The sequence below is a fragment of the Hylobates moloch genome, unplaced genomic scaffold (assembly GCF_009828535.3).
Source record: "Hylobates moloch isolate HMO894 unplaced genomic scaffold, HMol_V3 SCAFFOLD_8, whole genome shotgun sequence".
NCBI lineage: Eukaryota > Metazoa > Chordata > Mammalia > Primates > Hylobatidae > Hylobates > Hylobates moloch.
This window is the reverse complement of record NW_026652283.1, coordinates 81,707,507-81,733,132: the sequence shown is the minus strand read 5'-3', so window position 1 is coordinate 81,733,132 and position 25,626 is coordinate 81,707,507. Positions and strand designations below refer to the sequence as shown.

Sequence of the window (25,626 nt, the reverse complement as noted above, 5' to 3'; positions counted from 1 at the left end):
CAGAGGCTCACATCAGTCTTTTTTTTTTTTTTTTTTTTTTTAAGATAGAGTTTCACTTTTGTTGCCCAGGCTGGAATGCAATGGTGCTATCTTGGCTCACTGCAACCTCCGCCTCCCAGGTTCAAGTGATTCTCCTGCCTCAGCCTCCTAAGTAGCTGGGATTACAGGCATGCATGACCATGCCTGGCTAATTTTGCATTTTTAGTAGAGACAGGGTTTCCTCTATGTTGGCCAGGCTGGTCTCGAACTCCCGACCTCAGGTGATCTGCTCGCCTCAGCCTCCCAAAGTGCTGTGATTACAGGCATGAGCCATCGCGCCTGGCTACACACCAGTAATTCTAACATTTTGAGACACCAAGGTGAAAGAATCACTTGAGCCCAGGAGTCTGAGACCAGCTTGGGCAACACAGTGAGATCCCACCTCTACAAAAAATTTAAAAATTAGGCCAGGTGCAGGAGTGGCTTACACCTGTAATCCCAGCATTTGGCAGGCCGAGGCGGGCAGATGGCTTGAGCACAGGAGTTCAAGACCAGCCTGGGCAACATGGTGAAACCCCATCTCAACAAAAAATGCAAAAGAAATTAGCCAGGCATAGGGGGAGTGTGCCTGTAGTCCCAGCTACTGGGAGGCTGAGGTAGGAGGATGGCTTGAACCTGGGAGGCAAAGGTTGCAGTGAGCTGAGACCACACCACTATACTCCAGCCTGGGCAACAAAGCCAGAACTTGTCTCAAAAAAATATAAATATAAATATAAATATAAATATAAATATAAATATTAGCCGGGCATGGTGGCACATGCTTGTAGTCCCACCTACCCAGGAGGCTGAGGTGGGAGGATTGCATGAACATGGGAAGTCAAGCTGTAGTGAACTGTGATGGTGACATATCCAGCCTGGGTGACAGAGTGTGACCTTATCTCAAAAAAAAAAAAATTTTTTTTATAAAAAAATCAAAATGGTTCCAAAGAAAATGCCTGTAACCCCAGTACTCTGGCTGAGAAAGACAGCAGGGAGGAAGGGAGGACTGCTTGAAGCCAGGAGTTTGAGGCCAGCTTGGGCAAGGAAGTGAAACTTTGTCACAAAGAAACAAAAGAAAAAAAGAAACATAAGGATAGCAGACTTTTTCCCCTTATAAATTCTTGACTATAAATATACAAAAATTAGGCCAGGTGTGGTGGCTCACGCCTGTAATCCCAGCACTTTGGAAGGCCAAGGTGGGTGGATCATGTGAGGTGAGGAGTTTGCCACCAGCATGGCCAACATGGTGAAGCCCCATCTCTACTAAAAATACAAAAATAAGTCAGGCATGGTGGCAGGCGCATGTAATCCCAGATACTCGGGAGGCTGAGGCAGGAGAATCGCTTGAACCCGGGAGGCAGAGGTTGCCAAGATCACGCCCTGCACTCCAGCCTGGGCAACACAGTGAGACTGTCTCAACAAAAAAATAAAAATAAAAAACATAAATTATGCAAAAATTGTAAGTGCACACTTTTATTATACTTTATCTTTTTGAGACAGGGTCTCACTGTGTTGCTCAGGCTGGAGTACAGCAGGGTGATCATGGCTCACTGTAGCCTCTGCCTCCCGGGTTCAAGGAATTCTCACATCTCAGCCTCCCAAGTAGTTGGGATTACAAGCAAGTGCCGATATGCCTGGCTAATTTTGTTTTTTTGCATATTTAAAAGACAAACTTTTGCCATATTGGCCAAGCTGATCTGAAACTCTTGATCTCAAGTGATCCGCCCACCTCAGCCTCCCAAAGTGCTAGGATTACAGGCATGAGCCACCGCACCTGGCCTATTATAATATTTTAATGACCATAAAAATGTAGTGTAACTATATAAAACTATAACTAATAGCTAAAATCTATGCCACAATTCAAGGCATCTGTGCTTTACGGATTAAAAATATAGCTCAAATTAAATGAAATGGTGAATAATTTCCACATTATGAAGGTAAAAACAATATAAACTGAGCATCAAATAGGCTAAATAAGATGAAGTGTTATTAGAAACACCCATGCACTTTTTTCTCTAAAAACTATTACTACAAAATAATATACTGGAAAGAACTACATAGGTAGCAAACATTAAAAAGAGAGACAAAAAGCAGAATGGTGGTTGCCAAGGAAAGAGGGACAAGGAATGAAAGTTACCGTTTTTTTTGTTTTTTTTTTTTTTTTGAGATGGAGTCTTGCTCTGTCGCCCAGGCTGGAGTGCAGTGGCGCAATCTCGGCTCACTGCAAGCTCCGCCTCCTGGGTTCACGCCATTCTCCTGCCTCAGCCTCTCCGAGTAGCTGGGACTACAGGCGCCCGCCACCACGCCCGGCTAATTTTTTGTATTTTTAGTAGAGACGGGGTTTCACCGTGGTCTCGATCTCCTGACCTCGTGATCCGCCCGCCTCGGCCCCCCAAAGTGCTGGGATTACAAGCGTGAGCCACCGCGCCCGGCCGAAAGTTACTGTTTAATAGATACAGAAGTGAGCATAGTTTCTCCATCCCATAATCCCAAACCTTTGGGAGGCTGAGGCAGGAGGATCACCTGGGCCCAAGAGTAGAAGACCAACCTGGACAACATAGTGAGACCTCATCTGTTTAAAAAAAAAAAATAGTAATAAATAAAAATAAAAAGTATCCTGTAATCTCAGCACATTGGAAGGCCGAGTTGGGTGGATCACTTGAGGTCAGAAGTTTGGGACAAGCCTGGCCAACATGGTGAAATCCCATCTCTACCAAAAAATACAAAAATTAGCTGGGCGTGGTGGCACGCACCTGTAGTCCCAGCTACTTGGGAGGTGGAGGTGGGAGAATCACTTGAACCTGGGAGGCGGAGGTTGAAGTGAGCTGATGTCACGCCACTGTAACAGAGTGAGACCCTATCTCAAACAACAAATAAAAATCATTTAAATGGCATATTTTGTTACAGATATTCTAACATAATTAAATATAAATAAACTTTTAAAAATAAATAGGTCAGGCACAGTGGCTCATGCCTATAAAACCAGCACTTTGGGAGGCCAACGAGGCAGGATCACATGAGACCAGGAGTTCAAGACCATCCTGGGCAACATAGCAAAACCTCATTTATAAAATAAATTATAAAACAAAAATGAGCCGTATATATAGTGGCACATGCCTGCGGTCCCAGCAACTCAGGAGGCTCAGGTAAATGGACTGCTTGAGCCTGGGAAGTTGAGGCTATACTGAGCTGTGACCACATCACTGCACTCCAGCCTCGATAACAAAGTGAGACCCTCTAAATAATTACACACACACACACACACACACACACACACACACACACACACACGGGGCGGGGGGACGGCGGGGAGAGGAATAGAGGGAGGGGGCAGGCAAATAAAAAAGGTGGCTCACGCCTATAATCCGAGCACTTTGGGAGGCCGAGGCGGGCGGATCACGAGGTCAGGAGATCGAGACCATCCTGGCTAACATGGTGAAACCCCGTCTCTACTAAAAATACAGAAACTTAGCCAGGCGTGGTGGCAGCCCAATGGCTCATGCCTGTAATCCCAGCATTTTGGGAAGCGGGTGGATCACCTGAGGTCAGAAATTCAAGACCAGCCTGGCCAACATGGTGAAACCCAGTCTCTACTAAAAATACAAAAATTAAGGCCGGGCACATTGGCTCACATCTGTAACCCCAGCACTTTGGGAGGCTGAGGCGGGTGGATCACCTGAGGTCAGGAGTTCAAGACCAGCCTGATGAACAGGGAGAAACCCCATCTCTACTAAAAAAACAAAAATTTGGCTGGGCATGGTGGCGCATACCTGTAATCCCAGCTAGTTGGGAGGCTGAGGCAGGAGAAGTTACTGAACCCAGGAGGCAGAGGTTACAGTGAGCCGAGATCACACCATTGCGCTCCAGCCTGGGCAACAAGAGAGAAACTCCGTCTCAAAAAAAAAAAAAAAAAAAAATTAGCTGGGCATGGTGGCAGACGCCTGTAATCCCAGCTACTTGGGAGGCTGAGGTGGAAGAAGCACTTAAGCCTGGGAGGCAGAGGTTTCAGTGAGCTGAAATCACGTCGTTGCGCTCCAGCCTGGGCAACAAGAGCAAAACTCCGTCTCAAAAAAAAAAAAAAAAATTTAAGAAGAATCATTAAGATCCCTTAGAGCTCTTCCAAATTAAGCTGTCACACTCTCCAAGTCAATCTGGTTATGCTGTGCTTTTTAAATATGCAGCTTTTCTGACCTCCTACTGTTCTGGCCAACTCTATACCCAACACATCCAAATTGCTACATTATAATGTCCTTAAAAAAAAAAAAAGTACATTTGGGTGCAATTCTTATCCACTGATAACATTTTATCTTTGAAAATGCATGAGTGAGGCCGGTTGCGGTGGCTCACACCTATAATCCCAGCACTTTGGGAGGCCGAGGCGGGCGGATCACGAGGTCAGGAGATCGAGACCATCCTGGCTAACATGGTGAAACCCCGTCTCTACTAAAAATACAAAAACTTAGCCGGGCATGGTGGCAGGCACCTGTAGTCCCAGCTACTCAGGAGGCTGAGGCAGGAGAATGGCATGAACCCGGGAGGCGGAGCTTGCAGTGAGCCAAGACCGTGCCACTGCACTCCAGCCTGGGCGACAGAGTGAGTCCATCTCAAAAAAAAAAAAAAAGAAAATGCACGAGTCATTATAATTCTGTAGTGCTGACATCTTAAAATAGACTAATGTAGGCTGGGAGCGGTGGCTCACGCCAATAATCCTAACACTTTGGGAGGCCAAGGTGGACAGATCACAAGGTCAAGAGATCAAGACCATCCTGGCCAACATGGTGAAACCACGTCTACTAAAAATACAAAAATTAGCTGGGTGTGGTGGCGCACGCCTGTAGTCCCAGCTACTTGGGAGGCTGAGGCAGGAGAATCACTTGAACCCGAGAGGCAGAGGATGCAGTGAGCCGGGATCACGCCAGGGCACTCCAGCCTGGTGACAGAACAAAACTCCATCTCAAAAATAAATAAATAAATAAATAAATAAATAAATAGACTAATGTAATAGGTGGGTATCTACTACAGTAGAATGAGACTTACTTCTCCTACAGAAAGCCTTCCCTAAATCCCCAGATTGGTCTAAAATGTTCTCCTCAAACCATGCATGTAATCACTATTGCACTTCAGCATAATACTGACATGACTGATTCATATGTTTTATGTGGAATATGAATTCCTTGTGGACAAGAACGGTGCTTATTCAAATCTATCACCAATATTCAGCAATGTGCCACCTGACAATACAGGTAATCTAAATTTTCTCAACGGTTCAACTATATTGACACCACTTAAAATTGGAGATCCACGCTACTCAGAAATATATACTAAGCAGGCCATAACAATAAAACATCTATACAAATAACTTAAGGTCAATTTCTCAACAGATATTAAATTTGAAAAATGAAATCATTACCAAATATATGCTTAAGACAAAGTAACTTTTTTTTTTTTTTTTTTTGAGCCAGAGTCTCACCTTGTCACCCAGGCTGGAGTGCAGTGGCGCAATCTCGGCTCACTGCAGCCTCTGCCTCCCAGGTTCAAGTGATTGTCCTGCCTCAGCCTCCTGAGTAGCTGGGATTACAGACATGTGCCACCATGCCAGGCTTATTTTTATATTTTTAATAGAGACAGGGTTTCACCAGGTTGGCCAGGCTGGTCTTGAATTCCTGACCTTAGGTGATCCGCCCGCCTCAGCCTCCCAAAGTGCTGGGATTACTAGCGTGAGCCAACGCGCCCAGCCGACAAAGTAACTTTTATTCAGCCACTACAGGAACAGATGATGAGAATGAAGTAGAAAACAGATGGCCAGGCATGGTGGTTCATGCCTATAATCCCAACACTTTGGAAGGCCAAGGCAGGCTGATCATGAAGTGAGGAGTTCAAGACCAGCCTGGCCAATATGGTGAAACCCTGTCTCTACCAAAAATACAAAAATTAGCTTGGCGTGATGGCAGGCGCCTGTAGTCCCAGCTACTTGGGAGGCTGAGGCAGAAGAATCGCTTGAACCCAGGAGGCGGAAGTTGCAGTGAGCTCAGATCACGCCACTGCACTCCAGCCTGGGCAACAGAGCAAGACTGTCTCAAAAAAAAAAAAAAAAAAAGAAACAAAACTGACATTCAATTTTCCAATGGTAAAATATACACAAAAGCAGTGTAATCCCAGCACTTTGGGAGGCCACAGTAGGAAGATCTCTTCAGCCCAGGAGTTCAAGACCCACCTGGGTAACATAGGGAGACCTTGTCTATATTATTTAAAAATAAAAACAAATAAAAAGGAATAGAGGGAACTCATGGACCTATCAAAGGTACTAGTTCCAATAATGAAGTTCAACAAGATAAAAACCTCGGCCGGGCGCAGTAGCTCATGCCTGTAATCCTAGCACTTTGGGAGGTGGAGGAGGGTGGATCACGAGGTCAGGAGTTCAAGACCAGCCTGACCAACATGGCGAAACTCCATTACTACTAAAAATACAAAAAAAACTAGCAGGACGTGGTGGCACACATCTGTAATCCTAGCTACTCAGGAGGCTGAGGCAGGAGAATCACTTGAACCTGGGAGGCAGAGGTTGCAATGAACCGAGATTATGCCACTGTACTCCAGCCTGGGTGACAGAGCGAGACTCCATCTCAAAAACAACTACAACAACAACAACAAACCTCTACAGATGTGGCAGAATAAAATGGTACTGGCAGGGGCAAGGTCTATCCATATATCAAAGATTCTTACGGCTTGCACACAAATGGATTTGGGATAGAAATGGACTTGGGATTGGCTCAAAAAAGCTCAGTAGTACAATCACCCAAATGAAAACGTGAGAAATCAAAGTCAGGTAATGGAAAGCTGGAGATAGGAACTAGAAACTTCTTAGAGACATTCACTGCACCTTGACTGTATCTCCCATTCCAGCCCCATCCTATAAACCCCCAAGCTGAAGAGGCCCTGCCCTAACTCAAAATGAGTATAGTTCTTAAACATTCCCTAAATAAAAAGCACAGGATGTTAGCGCAAATACTTGTTAATTCATACTGGAAAACCTAAAGAATAAAAAGGTAGCCGGACGCAGTGGCTCGCACCTGTAATTCTAACACGTTGAGAGGCCGAGACAGGAGGATCACTGCAGGCCAGGAGTACAAGAACAGCCTGAGCAACATAACAGAGCGAAACCCTGTCTCTAGAAAATAATTAAAATAAAATTAGCCCGGCATGGTAGGATGTACCTCCCAGCTACCCAGTAGGCTGAGTCAGGAGGGCTGGTTGAGCCTAGGAGGCTGAAGCTGCAGTGACCCATGATCACAGTCCTGTCTGAAAAAAACAAACAAAAAAAAGTAGCAAAAACTGAAATTTCCAGAGCCAGCAAAATGATGCCTTATATGAGTATCTCAACAGCTGAACACTACAATTAGAGACTCTGGGGATCAAAGTCAACTCTAACAGGCTGCCTCTACTCTCAACTGTGTGACCCAATTGCTTTTAATAAACAATTCTATCCCTGGCTGACTCTATTGGAAATTTAATCTGATCTTATCCTGGGTATATATAAGTGGTCTCACCCTACTTATTTATAGCCCACCTAAAATCTTGCTGAGCTGAATGAAACTTAGAATAAATCTAGGCCGGGCACGGTGGCTCACGCCTGTAATCTCAGCACTTTGGGAGTCCAAGGGGGGCAGATCATGAGGTGAGGAGTCTGAGACCATCCTGGCCAACATGGTAAAACCTCGTCTCTACTAAAAATACAAAAATTAGTTGGACGTGGTGGCACACGCCTGTAGTCCCAGCTACTCAGGAGGATGAGACAGGAGAATCACTTGAACCCGGGAGGTGGAGGCTGCAGTGAGCCGAGAAAACACCACTGCACTCCAGCCTGGGCAACAGAGTGAGACTCCATCTCCAAAAAAAAAAAAAGAAGAAAAGAGAAGATAAATCTACTACAATAATTTGTGCCATGGATTCTTTATTTCTTTATTCCTTTATTTATTCATAAAAGACAAAGTAGGCTGGGTGCGATGGCTCATGCCTGTAATCTGAGCACTCTGGGTGGCCGAGGCAGGCGGATCACCTGAGGTCAGGAGTTCAAGACCAGCCTGGCCAAGGTGAAACCCGGTCTCTACCAAAAATACAAAAAAATCAGCCAGGCATGGTGGTGCAAGCCTGTAATCCCAGCTACTCGGGAGGCCGAGGCAGGAATTGCTTGAACTCGGGAGGCAGAGGTTGCAGTGAGCCAAGACTGCGCCACTGCACTCCAGGCTGGGCAACAAGAGCAAAACTCCATCTCAAAAAACAACAACAACAAAAAAGACAAAGTAGTGCTAACAATTGGTAAAAAGAAGCGTGTGTTTCTATGAAAGGAGTATTCACATTTATAACACTATGTTTAGGTCTATCAGTCAGTAAATGACTGTGCCAGAAAAGGGATGTGAAGTAGTAAATAAGCAGAGAATGTGTCCAAGAAACCAAGAAAGTTCACAGGAAATCACAAAGTCATCCTCACACCTTGAAAATGGTTGAGAGAGAAAAAAATACATCATTTAAATTCCAGAATTCTTATACCTCACAAAATAAAATGACACACGTCAAGAAATCCATACTTTACTTATCTATTAAACTTATTTGGAATTTGTATTATTATCAGCACCCCTAATGATAGGTCATTGCTACTGTAATAGTCTTGGAGACAACAAAAAGTATTAGCATTGATACCAATCACTGAGAATTTATCATGAAGCACTTTTGACTTATTTCCTCATTTACTTGTCACAACAAGCGTATGAACTTTACTTTTTTTTTTTTTTTTGAGACTGAGTCCCGCTCTGTCGCCAGGCTGGAGTGCTCAGCTCACTGCAGCCTCCGCCTCCCAGGTTCAAGCAATTCTCCTGCCTGAGCCTCCTGAGTAGCTGGGACTGCAGGCACGTGCCACCATGCCCAGCTAATTTTTGTGTTTTTAGTAGAGATGGGGTTTCACCATGTTGGCCAGGATGGTCTCGATCTCTTGACCTCGTGATCCACCCGCCTCGGCCTCCCAAAGTGTTGGGATTACAGGTGTGAGCGACGGCTCCTGGTCTGAACTTTACTCTTTTACACCCATTTTACAGATGAGAAAAGTGTTGCTGGCTCCAGCAATATTGTATACTAAACAACTATTACACCCTACCACTATAAACATGTAGAAATGTTGGGTAAATGTAACAGACGTTATTTTAAATGAGCAGCTGAATTCCTAGAAAGAAAGCAAACCCCCAGGTGCAAAAATCAAAGGGAGGAAAAAAAACAAACAACTAAAAGTCAAAGTGGTAATCATGCGAGGTAAAAAATACAACTCTAGGCTAGGCACAGTGCCCCACGCCTGTAATGTGTCAGAACTTTGGGAGGCAAAGACAAGCAGACCACTGTAAGTCAGGAGTTCGAGACCATCCTAGCCAACATGGTGAAACCCTATCTCTACTAAAAACAGAAAAATTAGCCAGGCATTGTGGTGGGCACTTGTAATCCCAGCTACTTGGGAAACTGAGACAGGAGAATCACTTGAACCCAGGAGGCACAGACTGCAGTGAGCTGAGATCGTGCTACTGCACTCCAGCCTGGATGACAGAGCAAGACTCTGTCTCAAAAATAAATAAATAAAAATTATCCGGGCACAGTTATGCATGTCTGTAATCCCAACTACTCAGGAGGCTGAGGCAGGAAAACTGGTTGAACCCGGAAGGTGGAGGTTGCAGTGAGCCAAGATCGCACCACTGCACTCCAGTCTGAGAGTCTGTCTCAAAAACTAAATTAATTAAGGCTGGGCACAGTGGCTCACACCTGTAACCGCAGCATTTTTGGAGGCTGAGGTGGGCTGATCATGAGGTCAGGAGATGGAGACCATCCTGGCTAACATGGTGAAACCCCGTCTAAAAAAAAAAAATACAAAAATTAGATGGGCATGGTGGCAGCCTATAGTCCCAACTACTCGGGAGGCTGAGGCAGGAGAATGGCATGAACCCGGGAGGCAGAGCCTGCAGTGAGCTGAGATCACGCCACTGTACTCCAGCCTGGGCAACAGAGCAAGACTCTGTCTCAAAAAAAAAAAAAAAAAAAAAAACTAATTAAATAAAAAGTGAATTTATAAAAAGAATTATAAGTTTAAAATGTAAAACAGGCCAGGCACAGTAGCTCATGCCTGTAATCCCAGCACTTTGGGAGGCCGAGGTGGGTCAATCACAAGGTCAGGAGTTCGAGCCCAGCCTGATCAACATGGTAAAACCCATCTCCACTAAAAATACAAAAATTAGCCAGGCGTGGTGGCAGACACCTGTAATCCCAGCTACTCTGAAGGCTGAGGCAAGGGAATCGCTTGAACCCGGGAGGCGGAGGTTGTGGTGAGCTGAGACGGTGTCACTGCACTCCAGCCTGGGTGACAGAGCCAGGCCTCATCTTAAAAAAAAAAAGGTGGGCGTGGTGGCAGGCGCCTGTAATCCCAGCTACAGCTACTCGGGAGCTGAGGCAGCAGAATCATTTGAACCCAGGAGGCAGAGGTTGCAGGGAGCCAAGATCGCATCATTGCACTCCAGCCTGGGCTACAGGGCAATACTGCATCTCAAAAAAAAATAAAAAATAAAGCTTCTTGAAGAAAATACAGTAGAATATATACATGACTTTAGAAAAGGCAAAGATTTCTGGCCAGGTGTGGTGGCTCATGCCTGTAATCCTACCACTTTGGGAGGCCTAGGCGAGCAGATCACCTGAGGTCACGAGTTCGAGACCAGCCTGACCAACATGGAGAAACTCTGTCTCTACCAAAAATACAAAATCAGCCAGGAGTGGTGGCGCATGCCTGTAATTCCAGCTACTCAAGAGGCTGAGGCAGGAGAATCGCTTGAATCCGGGAGGCAGAGGTTGCAGTGAGCTGAGATTGCGCCATTGCGCTCCAGCCTGGACAACAAGAACGAAACTCCGTCTCAAAAAAAAAAAAAAAAACAAAGGCAAAGATTTCTATAAGAACACAAAAAGTATTAACAATACAGAAAAATTTTACTAAATTGTTCTGTATCAGGAAATGGCAAATAATGGTCCACGGGTCAAATGTAGTCCACTCTTGTTTTTGTAAAGTTTTACTGAAGCAAATTCACATTCATGTATTTTTTTGTGGCTATTTTCACACAACAGCAGCAAAAGCTAGTACTTGCATCACAAACCATGACCCAAAAAGCCCAAAATATCTGGCATTTTACAGAAAAAGTTTACCGTTTCCTGCTGTATATTACAATTACAAACCTCTGCCCATCAAAGGACATCATTATGAGAGTAAAAACATAAACTATTAAGTGGGAGAAGAGATCTGTAATAAATATTTCTGACCAATGAACCATATCCAGAATACCTAAGAAAAATTCGGCCAGGTACGGTGACTCACGCCTGTAATCCCAGCACTTTGGGACGCTGAGCTGGGAGAATCACTTGAGCCCAGGAGTTTGAGATCAGCCTGGGCAACAAGGCGAGACTGTCTCTACAAAAAAAAACAGAAAAAATTACCCAGGTGTGGTGGTGTGGACTGGTAGTCCCAGCTACTTGAGAGGCTGAGGTGGGAAGATCCTCTGAGCCCAGGCGTTTGAGGCCACAGTGAGCTATGATCAAGCCAATGTACTCCAGCCTGGGTGATTAGGTCAGACCCCGTTTCAAAAAAGAAAAAAAAAAAAAAGAGAGAGAGAGAAAGACCAATGTGCAAATTTTTAAACAGGCAAAAGATTTAAACAGGTACTTCTTAAAGCCAAGTGGCCAATAAATAAATTTGCTCACATTAATTATTAGCAACTAGAAAATAATGCATTATAACCACAAATCTAGTAAATAACCAAAATGTAAAAGACAAAAAGATTCCAAGGATTGGTGAGGAAGTAGAAAATCAGAACGCTCGGCCAGGCGTGGTGGCTCATGCCTGTAATCTCAGCACTTTGGGAGACCGAGGCGGGTGAATCATGAGGTGAGGAGATTGAGACCATCCTGGCTAACACGTGAAACTGGTGAACCCATATCTCTACTAAAAATACAAAAACTTAGCCGGGCGTGGCAGCATGCACCTGTAGTCCCAGCTACTCGGAAGGCTGAAGTAGGAGAATGGCATGAAACCGGGAGGTGGAGCTTGCAGTGAGCAGAGATCCCGCCACTGCACTCCAGCCTGGGCGACAAAGCAAGACTCCGTCTCAAAAAAAAAAAAAAAAAAAAAAAAAAAAAAAAAAAAAAAAAAAAAAAAAAAAAAAAAAGGCTGGGCGCGGTGGCTCAAGCCTGTAATCCTAGCACTTTGGGAGGCTGAGGCGGGCAGATCACGAGGTCAGAAGATTGCGACCTCCTGGCTAACACGGTGAAACCCCGTCTCTACTAAAAATACAAAAAATTAGCCGGGCAAGGTGGTGGGCGCCTGTAGTCCCAGCTACTCGGGAGGCTAAGGCAGGAGAATGGCGTGAACCCCGGGGGGCGGAGCCGGCAGTGAGCCAAGACTGCACCACTGCACTCCAGCCTGGGTGACAGTGAGACTCCATCTCAAAAAAAAAAAAAAAGAAAAGAAAAGAAAAAGAAAGAAAGAAAATCAGAATGCTCATACACTGTTTGTGGGAGTATAAGTTGGTAGAACTGCTGTGGAAAACTGTTTAGCAACATCTACTAAAGTTGACCAACCTATGACGTAGCAAGTGAACTCTTAAGAACATAAACAAAAGAAAAATCTATGTTAAGCAAAAGAAATATATAAAAATATTCACAGAAGCACTATTTATAATAGCTCTAAGCTGCAAATTACCCCAAAAGACTATCAATGACAAAATGAATAAAAAAAAATCGTGGTGTATTCCCACAACGGAATACTATACAGCAACTGTTGGCAAATTATGAAACAGCTATCAAAAAACAACAAGGGTCTCACTGTGTCACCCAGGCTGGAGTGCAGTGGAATGATCACTATTCACTGCAGCCTCCAACTCCTGGGCTCAAGTGATCCTCCCACCTCAGCCTCCTAAGTAGCTCCGACCACAGGAGTTTGCCACCATGCTAACGATAATATTTTAATATTCTCTAGAGATGTGGTCTATCTAACCCAGGCTGGTCTTGAACTCCTGGGCTCAAGCAATCTTCCCACTTCAGCCTCACAAAAAAAAACTAGCCACACATGGTAGTATATGCCTAGGCGAAGACAAGAGGATTGCTCAAGCCCTAGAGGTCAAGGCTGCAGTGAGCTGTGTTCATTCAGGACACCACTCCAACCTGGTAACACAACAGGGTACCATCTCAAAAAAATAAAAATTAGTTTTACCAGTACACAGCCATACTTACTATGTATTGCATATACATATACTCATTTACGTATTGTATATAGCTGCTTTCATACTACATCGAGTAGCTGCGACAGAGTCCACAGAGCCTACAGGCCTAAAATTTTACTATCTAAAATATTTACTATCTGTCCCTTTATTTAATTAATTTATTTATTTAGAAACAGGGTGGCCAGGCGCAGTGGCTCACGCTTGTAATCCCAGCACTTTGGGAGGCCGAGGCGGGTGGATCACGAGGTCAGGAGATCGAGACCATGGTGAAACCCCGTCTCTACTAAAAAATACAAAAAATTAGCCGGGCGTGGTGGCGGGCGCCTGTAGTCCCAGCTACTTGGAGAGGCTGAGGCAGGAGAATGGCGTGAACCCAGGAGGCGAAGCTTGCAGTGAGCCGAGATTGCGCCACTGCACTCCAGCCTGGGCGACAGAGCGAGACTCCGTCTCAAAAAAAAAAAAAAAAAAAAAAAAGAAAGAAAGAAAGAAACAGGGTGTTGGCCGGGCGCGGTGGCTCACGCCTGTAATCCTACATTTTGGGAGGCCGAGGTGGGTAGATGACCTGAGGTCACGAGTTTGAGACCAGCCTGGCCAACATAAATACAAATACAAAATTAGCCAGGTGTGGTAGTGCATGCCTGTAATCCCAGCTACTCAGGAGGCTGAGGCAGGAGAATCACTTGAACCAGGGAGGCGGTGGTGGCGGTGAGCTGAGATTGCAACATTGCACTCCAGCCTGGGCAACCAGAGCAAAACTCTGACTCAAAAAAAAAAAAAAGAGGAGAAACAGGGTGTCACTCTGTCACCCAGGCCAGAGTGCAGTGGTGCAACCTCAGCTCACTACAACCTTTGCCACCTGGCTCAAGCAATCCTCCCACCTCAGCCTCCCAAATAGCTGGGACTACAGGGGCCCTCTCAAATGCCTGGCTAATTTTGGTATTTTTTTGTCGAGACCAGCTTTTGCCATGTTGTCCAGGCTGGTCTTGAATTCCTGGACTCAAGTAATCCACCCACCTCAGCCTCCCAAAATGCTTGGATTATGGGAGTGAGCCACAGAATGCAGCACACGCTGTCCCTTTAGGAAAAAATTTAGGCTGGGCATGGTGGCTCATACCTGCAATTCCAGCACTTTGGGAGGCTGAGGCGGGCAGATCACGAGGTCAGGAGTTCGAGACCAGCCTGGCCAACATGGTGAGACTCCGTCTCTACTACAAATAACAAAAATACAAAAATTAGCCGGGCATGGTGCCGCGTGCCTGTAATCCCAGCTACTCAGGAGGCTGAGGCAGGAGAATAGCTTGAACCTGGGAGGAGGAGATTGCAGTGAGCCAAGATCCTGCCACTGCACTCCAGCCTGGGACAGACCTAGACTCCATCTCAAAAAAAGAAAAAAAGAACAAATTTAGCCGGACGCGGTGGCTCACACCTGTAATCCCAGCACTTTGGGAGGCTGAGGCAGGCGGATCACCTGAGGTCAGGAGTTCAAGACCAGCCTGACCAACATGGTGAAACCTCATCTCTACTAAAAATACAAAAAAATTAGCTGGGTGTGGTGGCGGGTGCCTGTAATCCCAGCTACTTGGGAGGCTGACGCAGGAGAATCACTTTAACTCGGGAGGCTGAGGTTGCAGTGAGTTGAGATCATGCCATTGCGCTCCAGCATGGGCAACAAAAGCGAGACTCCGTCTCAAAAAAAAAAGAAAAAATTTATCAGCCCGTACACAGCAATGACAATAAACAAATTACAACTATAAGCAATAACACAGAAAAATTTGAGGCCGGGCATGGTGGCTCATGCCTGAAATCCCAGCACTTTGGGAGGCCGAGACAGGCGATCACTTGACGCCAGGAGTTTGAGATCAGCATGGCTAACATGGTGAAACCCCATCTCTACCAAAAATACAAAATATCAGCTGGGCATGGTGGTGCACACCTGTTAATCAGCTACTTTAGAGGCTGAGGCATGAGAATCGCATGAATCCAGGGGGCAGATTGCAGTGAGCCAAGATCATACCACTGCACTCCAGCCTGGGCAACAGAGAGAGACTGTCTCAAAATAAAAAATAAAAAAAAGAAATTTTTACAAATGTAATATTTGTCTGCATGCTTCAAAAATGTTAAGTCATGGGCCAGACGGAGTGGCTCACGCCTGTAATCTCAGCACTTTGGGAGGCCAAGGCTGACAGTTACCTGAGGTCAGGAGTTGGAGACCAGCCTGGCCAACATGGTGAAACCCAGTTTCTACTAAAAATACAAACATTAGCTGGGCACTGTGGCATATGCCTGTAATGCCAGCTACTGGGGAGGCTGAGGCAGGAGAATCACTTGAACCTGGGGGAGATTACAATGAGCCAAGATCGTGCTACTATACTCCAGCCTGGGCAACTGAGCAAGACTCTGTCTCAAAAAACAACAACAAAAAAAATGTTAAGTCATAACAAACAAATGTCAATCAGCTGTGCATGGTAGCTCAAAGCAGCAATCCCAGTACTTTGGAAGACCAAGGCAGAAGGACTTCTTCAGTCCAAGAGTTCAAAACCAGCCTGGGCAACACAGTGAGACCCTATCTCTATCAAATTAAAAATTAAAAAATTTGGCCAGGCGCTGTGGCTCACACCTGTAATCCCAGCACTTTGGGAGGCCAAGGCAGGCAGATCACTTGAGGTCAGTAGTTCAAGACCAGCCTAGCCAACATGGTGAAACCCCATCTCTACTAAAAATACAAAAATTAGCTGGGTGTAGTGGTGCACACCTGTAATCCCAGCAACTCGGGAGGCTAAGACAGGAGAATGGCTTGAACCCGGGAAGGGGAGGCTGCAGTGAGCTGAGATCGCGCTACCACACTCCAGACTGGGTAACAGAGCAAGACTCTGTCTAAAAAAAAAAAAAAGAAAAGAAAAGAAAAGCCAGGCGTGGTGGAATGTGTCTGTGGTCCCAGCCACTAAGGAGGCTGAGGCAGGTGGATCAGTTGATCCCTGGAGGTCAAGGCTGCAGCGAGCTATGACCACACCACTGTACTTCAGCCTAGGTGACAGAGCAAGGCACTATCTCAGAAAAAAAAGAAAAAGACAGGCTGAATTATCTCAAATTAAATAAGACTAAAAATATATAACTAAACAAAATATGTGGTGTTGGTGTGGATCTTATAAAGGACATTTTTGAGACAACTGGTGAAATGTGAAGATAGATTATATGGTAAATAATGGTATTATATCAAAGCCCATCTCCTAAATTTGATCACTGTATTTGCCAGGATAAATCCCATCTTCTACAGAGATCTGTGCCTCAGTCTCAAGTCTCTCAAGCTATTCCCTCCCTGCTACATTGGACTTGATGGATGATGACAACTCAAGTGACTATGACTGGTGATTTCTTTCACGTAAGTCCATCCTTTTATTCTTGCTTCCAAGACCTATATGCTAATCTCTGCTTTCTCCCTCATCCATTCCACAAAGTCCTAGAATCAGCATGATTTTGGCAAAACAATACCATTCTCACATATGGATCATAAAATGTTCAGTAAGAGAGATCATAACATTTGCCAAATTCAATAGTTTTCTCTTTTTTCTTTTTTTTTGAGACAGAGTCTCACTCTATTGCCCAGGCTGGAGTGCAGTGGCACAAACTTGGCACACTGCAACCTCTGCCTCCCGGGTTCAAGCGATTCTCCTGCCTCAGCCTCCCGAATAGCTGGGATTTTTTTTGTATTTTTAGTAGACAGGATCTCACAAGGTTGACCAGCCTGGTCTAGAACTCCTGATTTCAGGTGATCCGCCCACCTCAGCCTCCCAAAGTGCTGAGATTACAGGCGTAAGCTACCACGTCCAGCTTGTTTTCTCCTATTTCTTTGCCACAGAACATTTTTAGAAACTCAGAGAGAGGTCTATTAGGAAAAATTGTTCAAAGTGAAATCTGAAGACAACAGATTCTTCTTAGCCCTCTGCATTTATTCCTCCCCTCCCTCTTCTCAGATGCTACAGGTACTCCCCAGGAAATAATTATAAAACCAGTGATCAAGTCCAACTCCAACTGTAAGCCCCTTCTTATTAACTTCATGTTCCAAATGGTTTATTCAATCAAATGAAAACAGACTGTTAAAGTGACAGTCCTCCAACTCCCACCCTTTCCATTACACCAGACTGATCCAGTTCATGAGAATTCTTGCCATGAGGTCAGTCATACTTACTGGGAAGAAATTCCAAGGTGTCAGAAAGAGATAGCTTATGAACTGTGACTCATCTAAAACATCCCAAAATAGTATTATCCAGTTCAATCACACCACCACATTTGTTAGAACTGCCTATGACAACATTTTATGCTCAATGTATTTACAGGTGTTCCACCAAATCACATAACAATTGAAAATAAATTTAGAAAATGTTGAATGACGCTAGGCGCAGTGGCTCACACCTATAATCCCAGCACTCTGGGAGGCCAAGACGGGAGGATCACCTGAGGTCAGGAGTTTGAGATCAGCCTGGCCAACATGGTGAAACCCTGTGGCTACTAAAAATATAAGAATTAGCCAGGTGTGGCTGGGTGCAGTAGCTCACGCTTGTAATCCCAGCACTTTGGGAGGCCGAGGCGGGCGGATCACAAGGTCAGGAGATCGAGATCATCCTGGCTAACACGGTGAAACCCCGTCTCTACTAAAAATACAAAAAATTAGCCAGGTGTGGTGGCGGGCACCTGAAGTCCCAGCTACTTGGGAGGCTGAGGCAGGAGAATTGCTTGAACCCAGGAGGCAGAGGTTGCAGTGAGCCGAAATCACGCCACTGCACTCCAGCCTGGGCGACAGCAAGACTCCATCTCAAAAAAAAAAAAAAAAAAGAGAAAACGCTGAATGATAGTTCCCTTAAAATAGGTGTATCCATCTCCTCAATGCATCTCCTTCTTCAACAGTAATAATCTTTCTTTTCCTTTTTTTTTATTTTTTAATCTTTTTTAGAGACAGGGTCTCACTTTGTTGCCCAGGCTAGTCTCGAGTTCCTGGGCTCAAGTGATCCTCCTGCCTCAGCCTCCCAAAACGTTAGGATTACAGGCATGAGCTACCATGCCCAGCCCTTTTGGGTCAACACTTTCAGAGGACAGGGCGGGAGGATCGCTTGGGCCCAGGAGTTTGGGACCAGCCTGGGCAACAATAGCGAGACTCCAGCTCTAAAACAAAAAAAAAAATTATAAAAATATAATAATTTTTTTAGTGAGTTCTGACAACTGCTTTAAAATAAGTCAGTATTACACTTTACATTTTTGTAGATCTATTAAGAAAAGCTCAATTTCACAAGATTGTTGCTCAGGCTAGTCTCAAACTCTTGAGCTCAGAGGACCCACTCACCTAGGCCTCCCAAGGTGTTGGGATTATAGATAGGCATGAGCCACAGTGCCCAGCTGAGATTTTTTTTTTTTAAGAAAAAAAATATATACAGTATTCTGTTTTATGTTTATACTATATTTTCACAACACAAAATACTTCAGTTAGGTTTTTTTTCTCAAACAGGGTCTCACTGTCGCCTAGGCTGGAGTGCAGTGGCATGATTATAGCCCACTGCAGCCTCAACACCTCCTGGGCTCAAGAGATCCTCCTACCTCAGCCTCCCAAGTAGCTGGGACCACAGGCATGCACCACTACACCAAGCTACTTTTTTTAAATTTTTTTGTAGACAAGGGCTCTCACCATGTTGTCCAGGCTGGTCTCAAACTCCTGGGCTCAAGGACTCCTCTAGCCTCAGCCACCCAAAATGCTAAGATTATAAGCATGAAACACTGCACCCAGTCTTTTTCTTTAGGAAAAAAAAAAAAGAGAAAGAGATACTGATGGGATTTCGCTCTATCACTCAGGCTAAAGTGCAGCAGTACTATTGCAACTCATGGCAGCCTCTAACTCCTGGGATCAAGTGATCTTCCCGACATCAAGTGATCTTCCTGGGTCAGCTCCCAAGTAGTTCGGACTACAGGCACACACCACCATGCACGACTAATTTTTAGTTTTTCTGATAAATAGGGTCTCACTATGTTGCTCAAGCTGGTCTCAAACTCCTTGCCTCAAGTGACCCTCCTACTTCAGTCTCCCAAGTAGTCTGGATTACAGGCATGAGCCAGGGTGCCCAGCTAAATATGTACTGTTTACTGTACATTAGCCAAAGCTGGAGGACACATTACAGGGAGAGAAAGATGAAAAAAGTAAAAATATGGAAAAAATAAATAAATGAAACATCAAATAAATAAGTACAATGTCAGTGAACTCAGGTTTCTACCTGTGAATCCATATGGTATGGAGTACAAGCCTGCATTGAAGCTGATCATATAGCTTTCCAGAGCCTTGCCCACCACTTGGTCCAGCATGCCCTCTGCCTGGAATACTAGTCCATCTCTCCAACACAGCAGTCCATATTTTGCAGCCTACTGAGCTCTATCTAACTGGTCATGCTACATCATGTAGGCTCACTGCCCTTGCACATGAATTATAAAGGCCAGAAGCTAGCTAACTAACTCTTCTTCTACAGTAATCTGTTTTATCCACACGTATGTGGCTGAGCAGTTCAGTTAGACTATTTGTTTTCTCCATGTTGGCAAACTATTTCCTACATGGCCCCCAAGTTACAAGAATATATGAGTTCATTAGTACAAAATTCAAAAACAAGCAAAACTATACTATATTATTCAGGGATGCATACTAACACAGTGTGATACCTATAAAGAAAAGCAAGGAGGCCAGGCGCGGTTGCTCACACCTGTAATCCCAGCACTCTGGGAGGCTGAGGCAGGCGGATCACCTGAGGTCAGGAGTTCAAGACCAGCCTGAACAACATGGAGAAACCCTGTCTCCACCAAAAATGCAAAATTATCCGGGCGTGGTGGTGCATGCCTGTAATTCCAGCTAGTCGGGAGGCTGAAGCAAGAGAATCGCTTGAACCCGGGAGGTGGAGGTTGCAGTGAGCCGAGATCGCGCCATTGCATGCCAGCCTGAGCAATAAGAGCGAAACTCCGTCTCAAAAAAAAAAAAAAAAAAAAAAACGGCAAGGAAAAGATTATCTGTGGGGGAAAAAGGGGAGTTTATGGTTGGGGAAGGAACACGTACGTTTGTTAGGGCTGTTAGCAATTTCTGACCTGGACTGTGGTTAAATGGATGTTCTCTTTATAATTATTTAACTCAAAATCTATTTTACTCACTTTCTATATATTTTGCAATAGGAAGTTGTTTAAAAAAAAAAAGAAACTAAACCATTATTCTACAAGTAAATTTCCTACACTATTTTGCTTAAACAGGTGCTTATATTCCACTTTCATCAGACAGAGTTCTAAGCTACAAACTCAAATGCTCACTTCAAATATATATACAACACTTACAGTCTCCCTCCTAGTCCCATGTTCCCAAAGATAGTCTCTCCATTCTGAAATTCATACAACGGCAGAGTGAAATCAGTTCAGGAATATAATATTCTACGCTTTTCCTCCAGTTGCAAATTAATTTTTTTTTTTTTTTTTTGAGATGGAGTCTCACTCTGTCGCCCAAGCTGGAGTACAGAAGCGTGATCTTGGCTCACTGCAGCCTCCGCCTCCTGGAGTCAAGCAATTCTCCTGCCTCAGCCTCCCGAGTAGCTGGGATTATAGGCTCCTGCCACCACGCCCGGGTAATTTTTGTATTTTTAGTAGAGACAGGGTTTCACCATGTTGGCCAGGCTGGTTTCGAACTCCTGACCTCAGGTGATCCACCTACCTCAGGTGATCCACCTACCTCAGCCTCCCAAAGTGCTGGGATTACATGCGTGAGCCACTGCCCCCAGCCTAAATGATTTTTTTAAGTGCAATGACAGGTTTACAATTTTGGGCATAAGGCTACATGTCCTCAAGATCTCCTGGAGCTGTGTCACGTAAAAGAGAAAACAAAATCTTGGATATCTCCCAAACACAAAATACAGAATAAAAAAATAGCTCTAGGCCAGGCACTGTGGCTCATGTCTGTAAACCCAGGACTTTGGGGGGCCAAGACGGGAAGACTGCCTGAGCCCAGGAGTTTGAGAACAGTCTGGCAACAGAAAAACCCTGTCTCTACAAAAAAAAATAGAAAAATTAGCAGGGTGTAGTGGTGCATGCTTGTTGTCCCAACTACTCAGGAGGGTGAGGTCGGAGGATCTACCTGAGTCTGGAAAGCCGTGGTCGAATATGCAGTGAGTTGAGATCATGCCACTGCACTCCAGCCTGAGTGACAGGGTGAGAGAGGACCTGTCTCAAAAAAAGAAAAACAGCTCTATCCTATTATTACAATTGTGTTTACATTATGTATGCACACGTACTAAAGCCTTGGAGGGCTGGTGGAAAAATTAGAAACTTTACTTGTAGTGAAGGTAAAATATATTTTTCTTTTTTGTTTTATATCCACACCTTCTTAGCAATTTTTTTTGTTTCAAATCATGTGTTTGCTAATGCAATATACCTTTAGCCTTAGCCTTATAAAATGCTTGGTTCTTTCTAAATCTCTCAGCATTTGATAGAACAACAGCCAGCTGCCTGACATCCAGCATGACTTGGGAAGTTACTATATAAAGTTCCACTCTAGCTGGGCATGGTGGCTCATGCCTGTAATCTCAGCACTTTGGGAAGCCGAGGCGGGCGGATCACAAGGTCAGGAGATCAAGACCACCCTGGCTAACACAGTGAAACCCGTCTCTACTAAAATACAAAAAAAATTAGCTGAGCGTGGTGGCGGGCGCCTGTACTCCCAGCTACTTGGGAGGCTGAGGCAGGAGAATCACGTGAACCCAGGAGGCGGAGGTTGTAGTGAGCCAAGATCACACCACTGCACTCCAGCCTGGGCAACAGAGCATGACTCTGTCTCAAAAAAAAAAAACAAAACAAAACAGTTCCACTCTGATTTTTTCTTTTTTTTTTTTTTTTGAGATGGAGTTTCACTCTTGTTGCCCAGGCTGGAGTGCAATGGCACAATCTCGGCTCACTACAACCTCCACCTCCTGGGTTCAAGTGATTCTCCTGCCTCAGCCTCCTGAGTAGCTGGGATTACAGGCATGTACCACCACACCTGGCTAATTTTGTATTTTTAGTAGACATGGAGTTTCTCCATGTTGGTCAGGCTGGTCTCGAACTCTCAACCTGAGGGGATCCACCCACTTCAGCCTCCCAAAGTGCTGGGATTACAGTTGTGAGCCACCGCACCCAGCCTGCACTCTGATTTGGGAAAAAAAAAAAAAAAAAAAAGTCCAAATAGTGAACTCGGCCGGGCGCGGTGGCTCACGCCTGTAATCCCAACACCTTGGGAGGCTGAGGCGGGTGGATCACAAGGTCAGGAGTTCGAGACCAGCTTGGCCAACATGGAGAAACCCCATCTATACTAAAAATACAAAAATTAGCTGGGCATGGTGGTAGGCGCCTGTAATCCCAGCTCCTCGGGAGGCTGAGGCAGGAGAACAGTTTGAATCCAGGAGACAGAGGTTGCAGTGAGCCAAGATTGCACCATTGCACTCCAGCCTGGACAACGACAACAACAACAAAAAACAGTGAACTCTTTTTTTTTTTTTTTGAGACGGAGTCTCGCTGTGTCGCCCAGGCTGGAGTGCAGTGGCGCGATCTTGGCTCACTGCAAGCTCCGCCTCCCAGGTTCACACCATTCTCCTGCCTCAGCCTCCGGAGTAGCTGGGACTACAGGCGCCCGACATCACGCCCGGCTAATTTTTTGTATTTTTAGTAGAGACGGGGTTTCACCATGGTCTCGATCTCCTGACCTCATGATCCGCCCGCCTCAGCCTCCCAAAGTGCTGGGATTACAGGCTTGAGCCACCGCGCTCGGCCTGAACTCTTTTTTTTTTAAGACAGAGTCTCAGCTCACTGCAACCTCTGTCTCCCAGGCTCAAGTGATCCTCCCACCTCAGCCTCCCAAGTAGCTGGGCCTACAAGCGTGCACGCACCACCACACCCAGAAAATTTTTCTTGTATTTCTTTGTAGAGATGGGGCCTATGTTGCCCAGGTTAGTTTCAAACTGCTGGGCTCAAGAGTTTTGACCACCTTGGCCTCCCAAAGTGCTGAGATTACAGGTGGGAGCCATGCCCAGCATAAACTCTTATACCATACTGATTACTCAGGGAAAAAACTTTTTAAAGTATATGATTTATATGTCTCACTGAAACATTCTTTGCTTTGTTAATTATCTATCTCATCGAATTTTGTTTTATACCATCATGGATTGTATCAATCCCTTTCATCTGGGAAAATGCTGAACACCATTTTGAGAGGAAGGCAAGTACATCAGGTCCCAGTGGCACTAAACCAGGAATTGTTTTTAATTACGGCTTCTGCCTAAAAATATTCTTCCCTAATATTTTAAAATCTGGAACTAAATAATAGTTTAGTTCCCAGGAGTCAAATAGCCTAGATATAACACTCTCTGAAAACACCATTTTTGAAAATATTCATACATTCCTAATTAAGACTCCCAATATAATTTCAATCATATTATGTAAAATACTTTATATAATGTAATCTGTAATTTTACTCTATGTTACAATTGATAAAGTGCAATCAATATGTACTATATTATAGTGAATTAAACTATATAGCTAATTTGATAATTCTAGCCCAGTTCATAATGTAAGAGAACAGGAAATGAATACTTTAGCTGTAAAGGAACATGGAACTTTCAAATTTTTCACACATAAAATACATAACACACACACACATCCCACAGAAAATGATAATGATAAAGCAAATGGGTAAAATGTTAACTGTAGATTCTGAGTGAAGGGAAAATAAAAGTTCTTCATACTAATCTTGCAAGTTTTTACTTTTAAGTATGTTTAAACTTTTGTTATAAAAAAACATCAGGCAGCTAGCTGGGCATGGTGGTTCACATCTGTAATCCCAGCACTTTGGGAGGCCGAGGTGGGCAGATCACCTGAGGTCAGGAGTTCAAGACCAGGAGTGGCCAACCTGGTGAAACCTTGTCTCTACTAAAAATACAAAAATGAGCCAGGCGTGGTGGCGGGCACCTGTAGTCCCAGCTATTGGGGAGGCTGAGGCATGAGAATTGCCTGAACCCAGGAGGCGGAGGTTGCAGTGAGCCGAGATAGCACCACTGTACTCCAGCCGGGATGACAGAGCGAGACTCCGTCTCAAAAAAAAAAAAAAAAAAAAAATGGCTGGGCATGGTTCACGCCTGTAATTACATGGCTCACGCCTGTAATCTCAACACTTTGAGAGGCAGAGGCGGCTGGATCATGAGGTCAGGAGATCGAGACCAGCCTGGCCAAGATGGTGAAACTCTGTGTCTACTAGAAAATACAAAAATTAGCGGGCGCGGTGGCGGGCGCCTGTAATCCCAGCTACTCCAGAGGCTGACGCAGGAGAACTGCTTGAACCAAGGAGGCAGAGGTTGCAGTGAGTTGAGATCACGCCACTGCACTCCAGCCTGGGCGACAGAGCAAGACTCCGTCATAAATACATACATACATACACACACATACATACATACATAAATACATACGTACATAAATACCAGAATTGACTAAGCCACCTTCTACTTTCCCTATGACGTGGTTTCCCATCACCTTCAAGATAAAATGCACACTTCTAGCACAGTAAACCAGTCGTCTTACGACTGACTCTGGCCCACCTCTCTGCTGATTGCCCTCTACCTACCCTCAGCTCTAAATGTGCTGAACTATGTGCAACTACCTTTAAGTACCACATTTTCTCAGACCATACGCTTTTTTTTCTTTTTTTTTTTTTTTTGAGACGGGGTCTCGCTCTGTCGCCCAGGCTGGAGTGCAGTGGCGCAATCTCGGCTCACTGTAAGCTCCGTCTCCCGGGTTCACGCCATTTTCCTGCCTCAGCCTCTCCGAGTAGCTGGGACTACAGGCGCCCGCCACCACGCCCGGCTAATTTTTCTTTTTGTATTTTTAGTAGAGACGGGGTTTCACTGTGGTCTCGATCTCCTGACCTCGTGATCCGCCCGCCTCGGCCTCCCAAAGTGCTGGGATTACGAGCGTGAGCCACCACGCCCAGCCCTCTTTTTTTTTTTTTTGAGACGTTATCTCACTCTGCCATCCAGGCTGGAGTGCAGTGGCGCGATCTCGGCTCACTGCAAGCTCTGCCTCCCGGGTTCACGCCATTCTCCTGCCTCAGCTTCCCGAGTAGCTGGGACTACAGGCGCCCACCACTGCGCCCGGGTAATTTTTTGTATTTTTAGTAGAGACGGGGTTTTGCCATGTTAGCCAGGCCGAGGAGGGCGTCCTTAGCTTCCCAAAGTGCTGGGATTACAGGTATGAGTCACCACACCCTCCCAACCATAACGCTTCTATGTGTTGCTAC

At 45.1% G+C, this 25,626-nt stretch overlaps 1 protein-coding gene across 7 annotated transcripts in view; it reads right to left on the bottom strand.

Moving 5' to 3' along the window:
- Positions 1-25,626, bottom strand: part of SMARCC1 (SWI/SNF related, matrix associated, actin dependent regulator of chromatin subfamily c member 1) — a 203,014-nt gene that overhangs the window by 164,156 nt on the left and 13,232 nt on the right. Inside the window, exon 3 of one of the 7 annotated variants that reach the window (XM_058442202.1) lies at positions 20,655-20,698. The exons of the other annotated variants lie outside the window; for them this stretch is intronic. The gene's annotated coding sequence lies outside the window, so the exon portion shown is untranslated. The remainder of the gene's footprint in view (positions 1-20,654; positions 20,699-25,626) is intronic. 7 annotated transcript variants of the gene reach the window in all.